Consider the following 18,015-nt stretch of genomic DNA (forward strand, 5'->3'; position numbering starts at 1 on the left):
CTGTCGGAGTGCAGGGAGTGGGTGGGCTGGTTGGGCACAAGGTTCTCATCTGTCTTGGGAAACTGACAGGCTGATGGAATATGAAGGGTTCTAGGAAACCCCCGTCCTTAACATGAGTGAAAAACTGACTGTCTCTGCTCGTCCCCAGGACCCAGGTCTGCCCTGGCCCGCTGGAGAACAGCCCCAGGGCTGGGGAGCCGTCCCGCTCTGGCTGCAAACCAGCAGCCACCTGCAGCTTTTGCTTTGAGGGTCTTCCAGTGCTGTGTCCCATGTTGGAGCTTAAGTCACTGGCTGATCAAAGGTGTCCCCGTGCTCCCTGCCACAGCGGCACATGAACAGCTTGAATTTGCCTGCAAGTCTCTGCTGGAGGGCTGCTCTGTTATCGGGAATGAGCTCTCCCGTGTTCAAAGCTGCCTCTTGATCCTGTGCTGCATTTTCTGTCAGCTGCCTGCTTCCCTGCTCCAGCGGCTGAGAAGTCCTTGTTTCTCTTTGCTCTAAATACACATGATTGTTCCGAACGTTCCTGGCTGGGGTTGGGTCAGCACAAATGCGGAGAGAAGCCCGTGAGCTTCTGAACCCTTCCTTGCCGTGACATAGGCACAGCTCTGCTCCCCCGGAACCATGGCACACATTTGATGAGCAGGGGATGAAACATTTGGCTCCATGAAAAATAACTGTGCTAGGAGCAGATTTCTGCTGTAAATACCTACCTACAATCAACCCAGTGTCAGGATTTAATGGGTGGCTTTGGTTGTTTTTATATCTGAAACCCGGGCACCTTGGGGGGAGCAGGGTGGTAGGGAGGGAGGGCTGGGTGCAGCCCTGGAACTGGCAGCTCCCTGGGGAGGGGCAGAATGGGACGACTGAGTGTCTGAGGGGGAGCGCTGGGAATCTGGAGCCGAGAGGAACTGAAGGTCTGGAGGCAAAAGCTTTACACAAAATCACTCTATAAGAAATGAGGCTGGATCATGCATCGGACTGAGGAGCAGAGGAGCAGGGAGTAAAGCCGGAGCGGGAGGGAGGAATGTGCGTGGGGGCTGGGGGTCCGTGTGGCCGCAGCATCTGACGCGGTGATGGCAGGACTTGCTGTGCGTGGGTTGGGCACTGCTGCCACTGCCAGGGCCCAGCCTCGCTGGTGCTGCAGGAGTGTTGCTGCCCGAAGTCAAGCACATCTGGAAAGTTTGCCTTCCCCAGACCTGGTGTTTGTTTCCATGCTGATGAGCTGACAGCTCTGAGGACACAAATTCAATGCACGATAGTTTTCCCATGATCTAAACCCATCGTTTTCAACTCTATTTCCAGCTTTCAAGCCTGTGGGTTTTTTTTTCTGTGTTTATTTCTTTTTTTGTGTATTCTGTTTCACGTCTGTCTCACTAATGGGACAAACATTTCAGTAAAAGTGGCAAGATTTAGAGCACTTAATCTGCTTTAATATTAATCCATTGCCTTATTTGGAGGGATAACAGGGCCTTGGGGAAAACTCCATTTCTAGTTACCTTTGCAGCTGGAAATAATGATGCTCATGCCGGGCATGGCCACTGGTCTGCGGCTTGAGGGATGTTTTCCTGGGTGAATTCTTGGTTCCAGCTGAAGAGCCCACCCTCCCCTGCTCTGCAGCCGAACAACACTCTGAACCACAGAGGGATGTGAAAGGTGACAGGTCATTAAAGCTTTTCTAGGGAATCCTGCTTAGCAGAGGCAAAACTTGAGAAAAGCAAAGGATTTGGTAAGGGGAGCATGGGGTGGGGGTGAGTGCAGCAGCAGCATCACCGGAGAGTGGGGCGGGCAGGAAGGGCAGCAGGAGGGGTGTGATGCGGTGTGGCGCTGTGGTCCATGGTCTGTACAAGCAGCACATGCACGGGAGGGCAGCAGGATGCCCAGGTGCCCGGGCTGTCACAGTGCACCCAAGAGCTGGGGGTCAGACCCTCCTGTGCCCCCGAGCTCGGGACCGCGCCCGGTGCATCTCCTGCTTGGTCCAGGACACTGCACAGGCAGGTGGTCACCTGCTGTCATGCTCCTATTTTTTAAACTTTGTGCTGAATCTGACTGAAGCTTTGTTTTGTTTTGGTTTTTTTTTGGTTAGGTTTTTTTGTTTGGTTTTTTTTTCTCCAGTGAATAAACAGCTCGCCTTAGCTACTGGCTGGAAACCTGGTTTGGCTGAGAGCCTAAACCAGCCGACACTGGCAGGCAAGAGCCAGGTGCAGACAAGAGGCCAATTAAACGCAGAACAGTAAATCCATCTGATGCCATTATGCTTTAGTTTGCATTAGCTGAAGAAACAAAGCGCCCAGATAAACGGGCTTGGCAGAATGGCACTGATCTTTTGTACTCTTTAGAAATCAAGTTTTTAAAGTGCTGAATACCTGGTGGATAGTATTTGCCTTTAAAAATAAAAAGTTATATTCTATTTTCAAAGGAATTAAAGAATACCCATGATTGGATCCTTTCAAAGAGAAAATAATTTAATTTGCTCCCAAGATCAATTAGGAAAGGATTGTGAAAAGGGACATTGCTGTCAGGAGGCAGGATGCAGTTCAGAGCAAAGCATTGAAAGAAATTGCCACATTTGGTGTTGCCTTGTAAACAGAAAGTGTTGTAAATGTTCCTGTCATTTGAAGTGACACTGCTGTAATCTTAGGTCACTAACACCGTCTTTGGGGGAAGAGACGGTACATTTCCACTGGGTTTTTTTGTTGTTTTTTTTTTAACTGCCAGGCACTCATCATGTGTTCCAAATGTCAGGAGCCAGCTCTGCTTTGTGCAGGAATCACATTTTGTTCTTCGTAGGCATGTTTGCAGGCACAGAGCTGCTGACTGCCACCAAGGGTCAGCCCTGTGCGCGCACTGCCCCCAGCCCGGGCGCTCCAAGTGCCTGCACGGGGGACAGGGAATCACCCTCCTCGCCTGGTGCCCCTGCCCGCTGCGCAGACAGGGTTGGCGGGGTGTACGTGCCCGAAGGCTGCAGCTGGGTTTCTGGCAACACGGGCTGGTTTTCAGTATGGGAGGGCGGCATGTGGGAACCCACTGGGGGCTGTGGTGGTGCTGGCTCTCAGGAGCCAGGCTCTGCGGAGCATCCTCATCTCCTCGCTGGGATGGCAGTTCCTTGGCTGGGAAGCAGGTACTTGAAAGCATTGATAAAGCTGCAGAGATTTAGTTGTGGGGTTCTGTTTCCAACCAAGCCCCAGAGACCGGGGGGCTCAGCAATGCTCCCCCTGTGCCCTGGCAGGCAAATGGCCAATGCTGGCCTGTGCCCTGGCAGCCCCTTGCCACCTGCTCGGCACAGCAAAGGTGCCCTTGTGCTTTCAGGCTCCCATCCCCACAAGAGCTGCCGCAGCTCCTCTGTCAGCCCTTGTTTGGTTTCTGCCCCGGTGCCCCTTGCTCAGGCCGGGGCCGGGTAGCTGCCCTCCCGCCTGCCAGCAGAGGTGTGCCTGCGATGCACGGGCTCGGGCTCTGGGCACAAACTTTCTATTTTGGTGTCAGTTTCTCCATTTTGTCTGCAGAATTCCCTCACACCTATTTTTCTCTTTATTTCTGCTTCGATTCTCATTTGTTTTACACATCAGCAAGTCTCAAGCCAGAGGAGTAGACTGGACTCCCTTTGGCAGTCTTGGTCTCTTGCAAACGATGCAGAGAGACCATTAAAGTGCCAGAGTTCTATATGTTTTTCCCATTGATACCGCTCGGAAAGACCTTGCAATCCAATTGCTCTGTCTTGATTGATTTGTTCTCATTATCAGCCCTCAATTATTTGCAGATGTAAATGACAAGGCTCTATTTTCTCATAGTGCTTTATCTTTTCACAAAATGCATCCAACAAAGTTGCTAATGGAAAAGCTTTTAACCTGCCGAGGCGGAGGGTGATCCTTGTCTCTTTGGGTGAGCGTGTGACACGTGGAGCTGACTAACGCTGCAGGCTGCAGAAAACCCTGCTGCCGCCTTTGCAGTCCTCCCTCAAGTTACTGGGAGATTTAATAGACACCCCAAGGTGACTGGCACAGCAGCGGGGATGAATTGTTTACTTCGAAAATTGAAGAGAACAGAAAGGACAAATCTATTTCCTTGCTTCGGAGGCAGGGATGCTTAACCAGCGCATCTTGGCTTCACTGCTGGGAGCCTGGACAGCTGGAAGGATGGTGCTGGTTGTGCTCCATGACAGGATAATAAACAGATTCCCAGGGATGCAGGAGTGAATACTGCTGCAGGGCACGAGCAAAGTGAATTGGTCTGGGCTGGTACCCCCAGCGCAGTGTCACACTGTCCATCTGTCCGCCTCGGGCAGCTCTGCACCATGTGGGTGCAGTGTTACTGCTGGCAGAGGCTCAGGAGGGACCTGGGGATCCAGGGAGCATTGGCTTCAGTAGCAGGAGAAAAAGCAAACTGGTGTATTTGGAGGTAGAATAGCCAGAGCAGTGTAAATGCAAAGAAGTGAGGCTTGCCAGGCCCATGACATTTATTAAAAACCAAAAGCAATCAAACAAGCAAAAAAAGCCAAAGATCTCATTTTCCAAGTCCTGAAAAAAGCATTTCACTGTCCCCAGGTCTGGGTGTTGCAGCGGCCACAACCAAGGGAGCAGAGCATGTGGGAGCATCAGGTCAGACCCGCTGGGTACCATGGGCTGAGCATCTCCCTGGGTGAGTTCCTGCTGCATGGTCAGGCTGGGCTGGAGAATATATTTTAGAGAAAAGTATGTGATATAAAGCATCTGGTGATGAGGAAAGCACCCCACTCACCCTGGTGCTCCAGTCCCCTTGCTGCTGGGAGCACTTCACCTTCCGTTTCAGATCCCTGCTCCTGTCAGACCTTTGCACATAGCCTGGAGGGCTCATCCTCACCAGATGCCGTCTGCTGGTGCTTAGAAGTCATGGCCAAGGCATGTTTTCAGCCTTAGATATTAAACAGATCAATGGCCTGGAGTACAGGCATTCTTTTTGAACTCTGCAAACCCTGCTGGCCTGTCCCTGGTCTGCAGCCCTCCCCAGTGTGCTGACACCAGCCAGCCTGGGGACACATCCCCGCAGGGGCTGCGGCTGCCCCACTCATGTCTCCCCTCGCACTGACCCAGCAAGTCAGCAGTGCAGCAGCACTTCACCTCCCAGCTGCAAAAATGTCTCTGGAGCAATCCTGCTGCCTGGTTCTCCAGGGACAGAACTGAACAGGAGTGGCTGTGGTGGAGGTGGGTCCCACCACAGGACCCCCACGCTGGGGGCTGTTGAGCTCCCTGGGCGTCCCCTGCCCTGGGCTGCCCTGGGGGTTCCTCACCCTGGATTTGAAACGCAGGGCATCAGTGGTTCCAGGGCTGCTGCTGCCTCCAACCTGAGCTCAGCCATCACACAACTGCATCCTTCTTCTGACGATTTCATCCCATTGCTGGCTCCTGCATTTAAATAACAAGATGAACTTTCAGTTTATATTACAATAATCTGTACCTATTGCACTTCTTTCTGTCCTTTATTCTCAGGGTGGGAATTTGTCCTGCAGGGATGGAACAGATCGGGGGGAATATTAGGAAAACCAGATCAAATGATGGTATAATGGCGTGAGATGACTCAGTTCTATTGTGGCGTCATCTTACAAAAACAGGGCATTGAACAAAACGTACTTGTATAGAAAAGTTTTTTTCATGTTTTTTCCTTTTAAAAGCTGAAGAAAAAAAAAGTTGAAGAAAAAAGAAAAAAAAACACTCCTCCTGATTTATATCTTTATGTAACTTTGGGTTTTTTTCTATTTGGGCTCCTTATGCTCTCCGTGATGCCTGTGAGCAGCGGGATGCCTGCAGGTACCGGTGTGCCAGAGCATGGGTCTCTGGCAGTGCAGTTGGGGTCCCACCCCGGGGCAGTTTCAGCTGGCACCAGGAGCACCCCTTGAGGACACGTGGCATTAAGCTCTTTCATGGTTAAAAGCAGCGTTATCCTTATATTGCTCTATACGAGGCTATCAGCTCCCTGCTACCCTTGCGCATCACAGGGGGCAAAAGGCCAATTTTGATCATCTGACCCAATGCTAACTCTTCTTTTCTTGCTGTTGGCCAACAGAAAAGGGCTTTGAGGTGGGGGATGGGCAGGCGGGAGCTCGGCACGGCACCCTGCTCCATCCTGAGACACCCCCAGCACCCGTGGTGTGTGTGGGGCCGCACCACCAGCCCCACTGCCTCTGTCGGCAAGCAGAGCACCGGACAAGCCAGGGGAGGTCTACATGTTCCCCAGGTTTTGCCCTCAAAAATGGCACTTTTCCAGAATTCCTGCCTATTCCCAACATAATTCCCAGCAACATGGCTGCATGTTGCAGCTTTGAAGCCTCATGTTTGCTGGGAGCCCTGGAACAAACGAACGGTTTAATGACCTGACTGCTTATTTCTTTGGGCCAAATGGAGCTGTAACAGGGGGTCTCATGTGAAACCTGTCCTTCCTAGCTGGGCAGAGTGCAGGGTGCCCATAACGAGGCATTGCCACGTGTGTGTGCAGTGCTAATAACGCTTCTCATGTTGTTACACTTTGTTGGTTTTTGTAGTTTTTTAGGCCTACAGCATTTTCTTCATGGTTAACATGAAAAAAAAGCAGGCTGGCTGAGCATCTGGGGAGAAAGATGCTCTGTGGAAGAAGATAAAGAGCTTCTGCAAATATTTATGCACAGAAAACTGATCAAATGTTAACGAATCTCATTTACACAAGAATTGTGTGTATTTGTGTGGTTGTAGCTCCTGCAGCTGGTTCAACAAGGGGCAGCTGTTTGTCACAGATAGTTTAGGGGTTACCCACTGACATGCTTGTCCGGGGGGAGGATTTGGTGCTGTTGCCCCCAGTACATAGCCCTCAGGCTCCCAGGGAAGCAGGTCATGCTGGGCGGGTGTGTAGGCTTCAGGTGATGCTGATGGCTGTGATAGAGGCACCTGGGAGTATCACACTGCGCCTGCCCACCAACTGTATTTAATCCTCTAAATTAGCAGGTGGGCTGCTGGCTAGTGGGTGCTCTGTGCCTCTCTGGGGTCTGGTTCTGCAAGAGCTCTCTGTGCTGGGAGTTAGTTGGGCTCAAGCCTTTAATGCCCTGTGTTGGGGAGGGGGACAGCCTAGAGCTGCTGCATGTCACGTCATGACTGATTTCAGCAAAAACATGTGTGCCCCCATCACATGCTTGCTAATACATATTATAAAGGAAGATGTTACTTTGGAGATAAGAGAAAACCTAAATAGCCTAATTCCTATTTAAAGTAAAGTTGACTTAAAGTAACTTTCTGTGCAAGGTTTATAAGCAAACTTTACTTTCCTTCCCCCTGTTTAGTTTTTGCTACCTTAATGCTTTTGAAAAGAGTTTTAAAATATTTAAAACTGGTCAGATAAAAACGTGTGTAAAGGCTGCCCTAGCTCTGAGTCAGTGCATTATAAATAAAACAAAAAACTAGAATAAATCTTGTTAACAAGTAAACATAATATATTTTAATCTAAAAGCCCCATAAATTCCCCTCTACCTGTCAAGAGTGATGCTGCTTTTCTCTGCAGGCAGTGCAGAGACCCACAAGTCACCCTTCACTGGGAGGAAATGTGAAGTAAAGCAGGGCAGTAATTAATAATAACCCATCACGACTGAAACTCTTCTACCAGGCAGAAAAGTGTGTTTAAAAAAGGGGTAAGTTCCTTCTACTACATCTGCTGACTTTGGATCACTGGGAGAGTGTACCGCGACTGTATTCAAAAGCACAGCAGTAAATTACTAACAAGTGCTATTTAAAAGAGAAAAAATAAGTGGTTTTTTTCTTTAATCTTTGTAGCATTTTTGCCTTTGTTACATTACAGAAAAACCCTACTAGCAGCTTCCCTTTATAAAATAAGGGAAGCAGGGTCATAAATACAGGTGTTAGGAGCTGTCCCTGAGAAGAGGTCTGGGGATGTTCGGTGGGGAGTGATTTGGGGCTGTGACCACCGTCTACTGCCAGTGCCTGTGTGGCAGGGGGTCCCCAGGAGCTGGGCTCTGCTGCCCACAGACCGTCCCCGCGGCGGGGCAGGGGGCAGGGGGCAGGCAGCACCACTGTGCCCCGCTGGGTGGGTGTTCCTGGAGCAGCCAGGCTGATGCCATCTTTCCCCTCCAAGTGGGGTAAGGGGCAGCACCGCTCTCCAGAGGGTGGGGGGTGCGGGTGCTCAGCAGGGCAGAGTGCCAGTGGGCGCAGCGCTGGGCACGAGGGGTGTTGTGCAATGGCTTGTCTGTTCCCTGCGTTGCCACCCTCCTGCCCCAGTGATGGGGAGCACCTTGCCCGTGCCTTGGCCAGGCGAGTGGCTCGCTGCCATGCGCGGGGGGCAGCCTGCTGCGGCATGGATTCAGCTGTCCTTGGGTGGTTTTGACGTGTGTTGGTGCCGCGGGCAGTGCCCAGAGCTGATACACCCACGGGCTGCAGCCCTGGCCATGCTGGCAGGTGGAGAGCTGCGAGCTCAGCCCCTCGGCCCGAGCCTGGGGCCCCAGCAGCTGCTGCAGATGTGTCAGTGGGTACCGGCCTGGGGCTGGCGTGTGCCACCAGCCTGGCATCCCAGTGATCCACAGTGCCATCCCTTGTTAGATGGGCAAGGGGGGTTATGTCTGGGAGCACTGCGGGGGCGTTAAGCCTCGTGCAGCATGCAGGGGTGGTGGGATGCTCCAGGACCAGAAGGGGATCCTCCAGCACACCAGCAGCCACGTTTCATATCTTCAGATGACCCTGAGCCCGTTTTTCACCCACAGTGGAAATTCGTCCCTTCCAGTGTTTAGCTTTCTACTGAAAGGTGCAAATATCTGGGAAATTCCATATTGTACAGTGACCTACTTTACAGTTGCGGGTTTTTTTAAAAGTACCGGGAAAACTGCCAAAAAGTTACGACTTAATTTTTTGGAAGTTGGCCCGTTAGCTCCTGCCTTCACAGGAGGGGGAGCGGGGGGTGAATTTGCAGGCGATGCTTTGCTTCCCCGGGTGAGCTGAGACCTGCTCTGGCTCCTGACCATGTGGTGCTGTGGAGATGCTTGTGGAGGATGTTTTGGTTAAGGAGCTGCAGTTTTAACATTCATCCCTCCTTCCTCAGCTGGTCCAGCCTGGACTTACTAAGAGCTGGATAGGAGAGTATTTGGTCAGTTCTGAGAGAAGCTGATTTACAGGGACACATTTTTATATGTAAAGAATCCTGGGTTTGGAATTGGCTAATAAATACCCAGGAACGTACATGAGATCCACGTACTTTCCTCTGTAAGATCAGCCCTGCGTGACATTGGCACAGTGTGTGCTCACTGGAAGTACAGAGCTTGTTGCTTCACGAGCAGGTCTGGTGGGTGCTTGGGGAGGGTGGCAGCACAGGTGCCCTGGCTTCTCTGAAGCAAAACATTTTGGGGAAAAGCTCAAACTGTTTCACCTGGGAGGCTCTTGATTGTGGTGGTTGTGGGAGTGTGAGCCTGAATGGAGACAGACTTCTCGGGGGTCTCAGCTGGTGCTCTAATGAAGATGAGTTGTGCTTTGTGTACATATAAAAAAAAGTGTATGTTTTTCCCCCTCTCTGCCCAGCTGGCACTGCGTGCTTGTAACTGCCTCAGACTTGCTGGGATGCTGAGGTTTTCTGAAGACCTGGTGGCACTTGTCTTTGGGAAAATTTCAGTTGTAAAGATTAAAAAACAGAGGGTCTGAGTCCCTATTTTCTGGCTGAACACCAACATTCTTGTTAGAAGTGATGCACTTTGGAAAAATTTCATTTGGCCAGAAAATGAAGATTTCTTTTTGGTACATAAAAAAAATCAGAAGCAAACTGAGCTCAAAATCTATTATGATCTGATTCAGTATCCCCAGGGAGTTAAGTGTCCTGCAAGTGCCTTTTAGTAGCGAAACAGCAACGCTGGCTGCACTGGTTGGTCTGACATGAATTCACAAGTGGGTGACAGATGGGCAGGGGGAAGGAGTTAGTGGGTTTCCACTGTTGCCTTTGTTTTGCTGTGGAAAATTGTGTTCCAGCTTCTGCTGGAGAAGTTGGGATCTTTCCATCAGGTTTGGTGGCAAGGGCCAGAAGAGGTGCTTCAGTGTTTCACAACATGGAAATGCGGATACAATTATTGTTATTGGTTGTGGTTTTGGATGGTTTTTTTTTCCCAGTTCTGGTGGAGAACACTTATCCCTTACACCCCCATGGAGCACAGCAGCCTCGGCTCCATGGACCCTTACTGGGTTTTCTGCCTGTTGGTTTTAAACCAATTTCTAGTAACAAAAGGTAGAACTTTTAAGGAATGACTCATTTAAAATTGCCTTTTGGCCCCTTGGTGACAGCGACTCTCTGGGTGAGAAGGATGCTGCAGCAGAGCTGGTGGGTTCCACTGTGCTGGTACCCACCCCTGAAGGCAGCCATGGGGAGCTGGCTGGGGGCTCCTGGCTGGTCTTCCTGTTGTTTGCTGGAGTCTCTCTCGCCACTTTAAAGTAGAACTAGGTTGAGCTCATCAGGCAAATTAATTTTTCCTGGGTGCACTTTGTTATTTGTCTTTAAAAGGAAGGAAAAGAATTATACTGAACATTGCAATTAATCTGAGTAGTTTTCTGTAGCCGACTTCAAATCCTGCTGGAAACATAAATGAGCAGTAGGTAAGAGGTTGCAGTGCTGTAGTTCCAATTAGAGTGCCTTCTGTTCAAGTTCATAGGCTGCAGGTAATTTATACAAAGTGCTTGTAGTGCTTTGGATGCTTTAGCTTGATGGGGAAGAAAAGGAGGTCAGCGTTCACCTGAAATATGCCTGTTATTAGCTGCACTTCTCAGTGTTTCTGCAAGGCATAATTTAAAAACAATTTTTCTGAATTGCACCATCTGGAGGAAGAAAAAATCAATAATGTATTTACATGAGGTTCAGTAGCTCTACCCACCTCGATCGCGTCAGTGGATGCAGCTCCTCTTGCTTTGCCATGTTTAGGTTACGGATGGAGATAACGCACCGTCTGGTGGGGGCATGGGAGGTACAGCCTGTGACTTCGGGTGGATGTGTGGGGAGTGGAGGGTGCCCTTGGCTGGGGAGGGGGTGCTGTGTGCTGCCTGCCTGCAGCTCCTCTGCTAGTGCTGCCCTGCCTTGTGCCTGCGGGCCTTTCTCGGCTGGGGTGGCAGCTCATTAGTCAGTGAGGTGAGTACCTGGTGCTGGGTGTGACCTAAAAACTGTTGGAGAAACAGAATGCAGCGATTCTTGCCCGTGCAGCGGCTGGCTGCCACCTTTCTGATCCAGCATTACATTTGGAGTTTGACCTAGTTAGATCCGTCCCTTGTGGGGACGTTACAGGTGACATGTACAGCTGTATGGCTCCCTCTGGGACAGTATGTATGGCCCCATCCCTGCAAGCTCCATATGATGCCTTCCAAATCCAAGTGATTGGAGGAAAAATAATTTTGTGACCCTGGGGAAAGGTACAGTCATAGAGCTTGTGCTGGCATCAGTGCAGAAGTGATACCATTCCATGATTCTGCAGTATTCTGGTGTCCTGAAAGATCAAAAGAAGGTTGGTAGTTTTTATTGTATTACTGCAGTGAGAGTCCACTTCTCAAGTTTAAAATGCCACAAACAGGAGAAAAAAAACCTCAGAACGTAACTGAAATTCTGGTGCATTTACAGCGGTGGCTGAAGCAGAGGGATCCCTTCCTCCGCCACGGGCTGCAGCCGCAGAGGGCAGTGCCCATTGGACCCACAGGAGGGATGGAGATCCACAGCGTGGGGGGATGCAGCCAGGTATGAAACTGGTATTCTATCCTGACAGATACTGGTGAGGCTATCAAGTTGTGCAGTTGATATTTTTGGTATTTATATATCAATAAGCTGGTGATCCACATCGGTTTTTATGAAATTTAGCTTTAAGGCAGAGGGAGCTGTTGTTGTCTCTGGGCAGGTGGCCCATGGCTGATCCCTGAGGTGCTGCCACCTTCAAACAGGTTCTTGCAGGACTGCATGGGGGTCGTGTCCCTTGTGAAAAACCAAGCAGTGCCTTTGGGTCCAAAATGACTTCACAGAAAAGCTGTGTCTGATGTTGAGCACTTTAAATTCAACCTTGGAGTAGTCTGATACTGCTGACACTGAGACACGGGAGTTTTGTTGGTGATTTGCAGTGGGAGAAGATGCAGACCTCTCGGCAGAGCAGGTATTTCTGTCTGCTGGGTGCTCAGTGCTGGTGGCTGGGGCTGCTGCCACTCCCGGATGCTGAGCCAGGACAAGGGGGATCTGACGGACCCAACGCAGAAGCAAGGGAAGCTACAGGAGACATCAGGAAAAGAGGAGGAGGAAAAAGGAAAATATGGCTGCTTAAAGCCATGGTCTTTCTTCCTGAGCAAGGACAGATTGACCTGAGGAATCTGGATCGCCGTCCTGGGCTGAGGACTCAGCAATGGGGGTGTCCTCTGAAAGCTCCAGCAGGAATAAGGGGTGTGAGTAAATGTGTGCCCGTGCTGGGCTGCTTGTACCAACTGCCCTGTGGTTTGGTGCGGAGCAAGTCCCTGAGCATCAGTGTCTCCGTTTCTTTGTGTTGCGCAAGAGATAATTATTTACTCTGCTCTCAGCTTGCTGTGAGAAGTAATTAGTTAACAAGGTGACAGTGCTGTGAATGCAGCAGTTGCTCTTTGGTGCTTTTTTCAGACAAATGAGGTTTGAGAACTTCCTCTTCTGATCACCTTGATAGGAAGGAGGAGCACTTCTGCTTAATGAAAGGAGGCTGAACCCCAGTGATGTTAGTTGCTCGGAGATAAGGCTAAGTCTTGATTTGATGGTGATGGAGAGCACTTGTGCATGGTGGCTCTTTTTTTTTTTTTTTTTTTTTTTCTTTTTTTTTTTTTTTCACTTGGGACGTCAGGAGCATGAGCAGTGCAGGGCTCCAGCGTTACTGTTGGCAGCTCCCCAGCTGCGCAGGGTCTATCACCTTCATTAGCTGGCGAAGGTTGCAGGATTTGCTGGATGATTTGAGATGCCTTTTTCAGGTGTCACTGAAATATTGCTCTTGCGGTGTTGTTTGGGATTTCAGTCTTGCTGGCACTGCAGATAAACTAAAGGTGAACAAAGGAAGGATTTGAAAAAGGCCAAACCTAGCTTTACCTTTTGCTGCTTCCCAGCACAGTATCGAACATGCAGCTGGCAAACTGGGAAATATGAAACCTACAGCTGTAATTACCTTTCTGAGGGCAACTCTCTAAGCTGTGAAGTTGGTGGTGAGTCTCGCCTGAAAAGCAAGCCAGCACAACATAGCTTATTCTTACACACACACACAACCTGAAAACAACAATAAACCCCTCCTGTAGTGTGAGTAAATTAATTTGGTTTTTTTTGTATGGTGCTCCCATAAACATAGTATAAATTGTTGGTGTGTTGTGCTGCTAGTGAGAAGAGGGAAAATGCAGCTGTTTTCTTAGCAAGTGGATTCCTTCCTTTGGTCAAAAAAAAATAAACCATGCAAATTTCTTTAAGTTGCTTGCTGCTATGTTTTCTGACCAGAATAAAATTAAAACTGTACCCAAGAAGACGCAGGCTGTGCTGTGTGGTGAGGACCAGCTGGGTCTGTGTTTTGCTGTGCAGGTGATGCTGCCGTGCTCCTGCCTGGGGGACTCCTGCATCAGAGAAGATGCTCTGCTAATGCTGCGTGCTCAGAGCTGTGCATCTTGTATCCCCAAACCCCGTTTTGTGTGTGAGCTGTGTGAGCCAAAGGGTTATGTCTGGCGTGTGTCCTCAGGCCTTATTCTGCAAGAGGAAGAAACCTAGTGGGTGCTCAGCCTCGGGAGGGGGCGGCTCTGGGGGCCTGGTGGCTCCCTACGGCCACCTGACAGGGGGGCTGGGCAGGGGGGTCGGTCTCTTCTCCCAAGTAACCAGCGACAGGACAAGAGGAAACGGCCTCAAGTTGCGCCAGGGGAGGTTCAGATGGGGGAGTAGGAAGAATTCCTTCACGGAAAGGGTTGTCCAGTGCTGGACCCGGCTGCCCGGGAGGTGGTGGGGTCACCGTCCTTGGAGGTGTTTAAAAGCTGTGTAGATGTGGTGCAGAGGGACATGGTTTAGTGATGGACTTGGCAGTGCTTTGTTAATGGTTGGACTCAATGATCTTAAAGGTCTTTTCCAAGCTAAACAATTCTGTGATTCTGATTGATTGATTATTCCACTTTTTAATGTCACTGTAACTGAGAGCCCAGAAGATCATGAATTCTTCTGTCTTCAGTTTTCCATTTTCCTTCCATAAAATCCCTTGTTAATGACAAGTGATCACAGCTTACCCTATAAGAACAGGCTTTGTAAAAGCAAGGCTGGGAGCTGGGGGTTGTTTCCAGCAGTAGCGGGTGATCATTCAAAATCCCATTAAGCATGCAATTTCAGAGAGAGCTCAAAGTGTGTGAGCAAGGAATGTATGCGGGATAAATGCTCCTTTGTTTCACTTGCAGGAAAAGGTCCCCAGGAAAGAATGACCTGGTCTGTTCAGCGTTACCTGTGATGATCAGCTGATTGAATTTCATTGACCAGGTTAATATTGAGCCCTTGTGCAATTACCGGGAAAGAAGAGAATATGGTTTCTTTTTGCCTTGCTTTTGTGATGTAGAAGAAAGGTTTGTATTTCAAATGATTTTTTAATTTGTGCAAGCAATCTCTTGAAAAAGACCCTTTAATTTAGGGCAGACTGGAAGAGTGCAATTCTTGAGGTTGTTCTTAAAGTAAGACTTTGATTTTTTTCAAATGTAGTTATAGCTCAGCATTTAAAATAATAAAAATAAAGAAGCCACTAATCTTCATCACAGAATAAGCTATATTTAAATCTGCGTGGGCTCTCTGAGACCAAAGTAGTCTACCTGCATAGCTCAGGGAGTGGGATTGGAATAGCTTGTGGCAGTGTGGGCTTGGGTTTGGTTTTGTCAGTCTTGGTTTTTTGGCTGTTCAAAATCTAACCTTAGAGGTCCAGGTTTGTTTTTAAAATGGAAATAATCCCTGCCTTCAGGTCTCCCCTGCGATGGAGTGGTCTCTGTAGGCAGTCTGGGCTCTGCACAAGGGAAGGATTTGCTGCGTGGGGTGGGTTGCGGCAAGGACAGGTGGTACCAAGGAGGGAAAGAGGGAAGGTGGTGTCGAAAGTCCTGTTTCTTCTGTTACTTCTAGTTCATGTGTGCTTCCAGAAGGACTCTCAAATGGTCAGAAACTGGCTATTTTGGCATTAAACTTAAATGCTGAATTAAAGTGAAATTTTGAAAATCTGAGATCAATCAAAATGTTTTCTGTGCTGAATCTGTGTTGTATTAAAGATAAAAAATGTGGAAATTGGAAACTAATGCTGAAATGCCTTGTTTTGACAATTTTGACAGTGTTTAAGTGGTTATTTAAAAGCTGTTTTAATACAGTAATATTTTTCCAGTGGAAAACAGGCTTGGTGTAAACTTTCTGTGTTTCCCTGAGCCAGGCTGGCGTGGACAGGGAGCAGCTTTTCCTGCTCGGGCACGGGAGGCTGGGGATGCTGTGGATCCTGGTGGCTAGCAAAGAGGGAACGCTTGTTTCCTATGGAGATAAAACAAAACCAGTTGGTGACTTCTTTTATGCCCATTAATTGAACAAAGTACTAATTAGAATATATCTATACTAGTGGAACTGGGTTTTACTTCTGTTTTTGGCTGTCTGCTTCTGTGATCTGGTCTGTCCCTTTGCTCCTCCTGTCCCTGTTTCCAAGGGGATCTTGTGTCCCTTAGCTGCTGCTTCTCACTTCGATCCCATCTCCAGACTGCTTCTACATCTTCTAGAAATGAATAGAAGTTCATCCATATCTCCTGCCATGGGGTCAGCAAATACTGATATTTTTTTTTGATCCTGTTTTTCTGCTCTGATCCTAATATTTGTGGCCTATCTGTGAGTGTCACACTGTTGACATAAAGCCTCTCCGCTGGCCCTTGGGGTGGGTAGGACCCAGCAGGTGAGGCACTGGTGGGTTCCACACCAGCAGTGATGCACCAGCTGCATGGCTGATGGTGCCAGAGCTGCTGTCCTGCTCCGTGGGCATGGTTCAGGGCGGCTGGGCAAGGTGAGGGCAGTGTGATGCTCCGCTGTCACCTCCTGGTGTAGGAAAGCTGTGGTTTTGGGAGCTCCTGAGCTGGAGCTTCTCTGAGCTGTCATGTTGGTTAACCTTTGATGGTCATTGTTCCCATAAACTTTATTTTATTGCTTCTAGTGCAGTGTTAAAAGGATCTCAGTCTGTTACTTTAACTTCCTACTTGTCACTTCATTTTGTGCCTCCTTATTCCTGTATTATAAGAAACAGCAATCAATGAATTCCCTACTTGCTTTCTTTGACACCCGTGATTTGATGTAGCTGCATCGTATCTGTCCTCCTGCAGTTCCCTGTCAGCCAGGGGATCCTGGGCTTCATTAAGCTCTTGTTGGAGCTCTGCTGCTGCTGTGCTCATGCTTGTCATCCCTGTCTGCATCTCTTCAGATCCCCTTAGAACTTTATTCAGAAACAGCAGCCAAAAAACCCCAAACCACCAAGCCCAGCTGTTAACAGCATTTTAACAATAACAAAAATAAACAATATTTTTAACAATAAAAAAAATAACAGTATTTTTTTTTAACTGTTGTCATTCACACAGGAACATGGTGGTTGTGGTGTGTTTGGGGTTTTTTTCTTTATTTTAGTATTAATTTTTCCCTGTGGTCTATACCTGATGCTTCAGAAGTGGGTTGTGGCTGGTGTTTTTATCCTGGAGTATGCAAATGACAGTAGCATGATTGTGACTTTTTTGTGCACAGATTAGGGCATACACAGGCATTGGCTGAGTCCGTAATCTCTTGGTGTGCTGTGGGATGTAGTTACTCTGAGCCAGGAGGGATGATTGCTCAAGCAAGCCAGGTGTTTTCTTGTTGGACAACTTAATACAAACTTCATCCCACTGACAAGCTAGCATTTCTCGAGCTCTAATCTGCTGTGCACTTGTGACAGGCAGGGTGCTGGGCAGGGTGCACAACAGCAGCTGCAAGCCTGTGTCTCTAATTGCATTGCGTCCCCTGCCAAGCGTGGAGATGGCTTTGGGGAGTGGGGGGAAGGAGCTGTGCCTGGGATCCATATGGTGAGAGAGGAGGTGTCTCTGCAAATTGTCATAATAGCTGGAGAGCTGCAGGTGGTCAAGATGCTACTTTTGGCCTCGTGCAGTCTGTCATAGTTGTGTGGGTTTGGTTTTTTTTTTTTTTTTTGTTTTTTTTTTTTATGGAGCTTCCTTATAATGTAGATTTAGAAACAAAGCTGTTTACAGGGTGAGACTTTTATCCTGCTTTGGAGCCTGTAGTCTGCTCCCTTGGCAGTGTACTTCCAGGGTTCTATGTGTCTTTTTTAAAAGCAACAGCACGTGATAGTGGGTTTAGCTTAACTCTCTCTTTCTGAGCAAGCGCTGGGCGCGTGAAGAGGCAGCAGAGCCTCCCAAAGCAGGAGGCTGGGGAGCAGGACCAGTGCCGCTCGCCCCTGCCTGTGCTCTGCTCCACTCTTGCTCCCGTTTATCAAATGATGGGACTTGGTGTAAAGAAGTAAAAAATTCCTGTTGGCATATAATGTGGAAACCTGCCATACCTGGGTGAATATTCTTTTTCTTTTCATGAAAATCAAGAAACCAGAGCTTATGTTTTCCTATACGGTATACAACACATCCCTGGTGCATATGGCACGCGCCACTGCCACAGACCTTAGTCTATCATCATTCCCCTTGCAATATGTAGTACAAGCTGTGTTCTCCAAATAGTTCTCATGTGAGCTTTGCTCTGTTGGTGTCTTTGGTATGTTGCTTACAGAAAAGCCTCATCTCTGAATGCCTTCCACACCGCACAAATTGATACGCCTGTAAGAATATGTCAGCAGCTTTCCAGAATATGTGATTGAGGCAAAATGCCAGTTGTTTAGATAGAGAAAATTGGGAGGGTATCTCTTCATTTCAATTAAGCAGCCTGCACATTAACATTTTCCCAGTAGAAATAGGGCTCATTTCCTCCTTGGAAGCCAGTCTTGGTTCTTTTTGTTATTGTTTACTGTTTCAGATGTGCATTTCCTCATGTCTTCAGAACCTGCTA

At 48.7% G+C, this 18,015-nt stretch overlaps 1 protein-coding gene across 21 annotated transcripts in view; it reads left to right on the forward strand.

Annotated features, from left to right (window-relative positions):
• PRELID2 (PRELI domain containing 2) overlaps positions 1 to 18,015 on the forward strand; it is a 105,908-nt gene that overhangs the window by 24,742 nt on the left and 63,151 nt on the right. The window lies entirely within an intron of this gene.

This window comes from Falco peregrinus, chromosome 8 (genome assembly GCF_023634155.1).
Source record: "Falco peregrinus isolate bFalPer1 chromosome 8, bFalPer1.pri, whole genome shotgun sequence".
Lineage (NCBI taxonomy): Eukaryota > Metazoa > Chordata > Aves > Falconiformes > Falconidae > Falco > Falco peregrinus.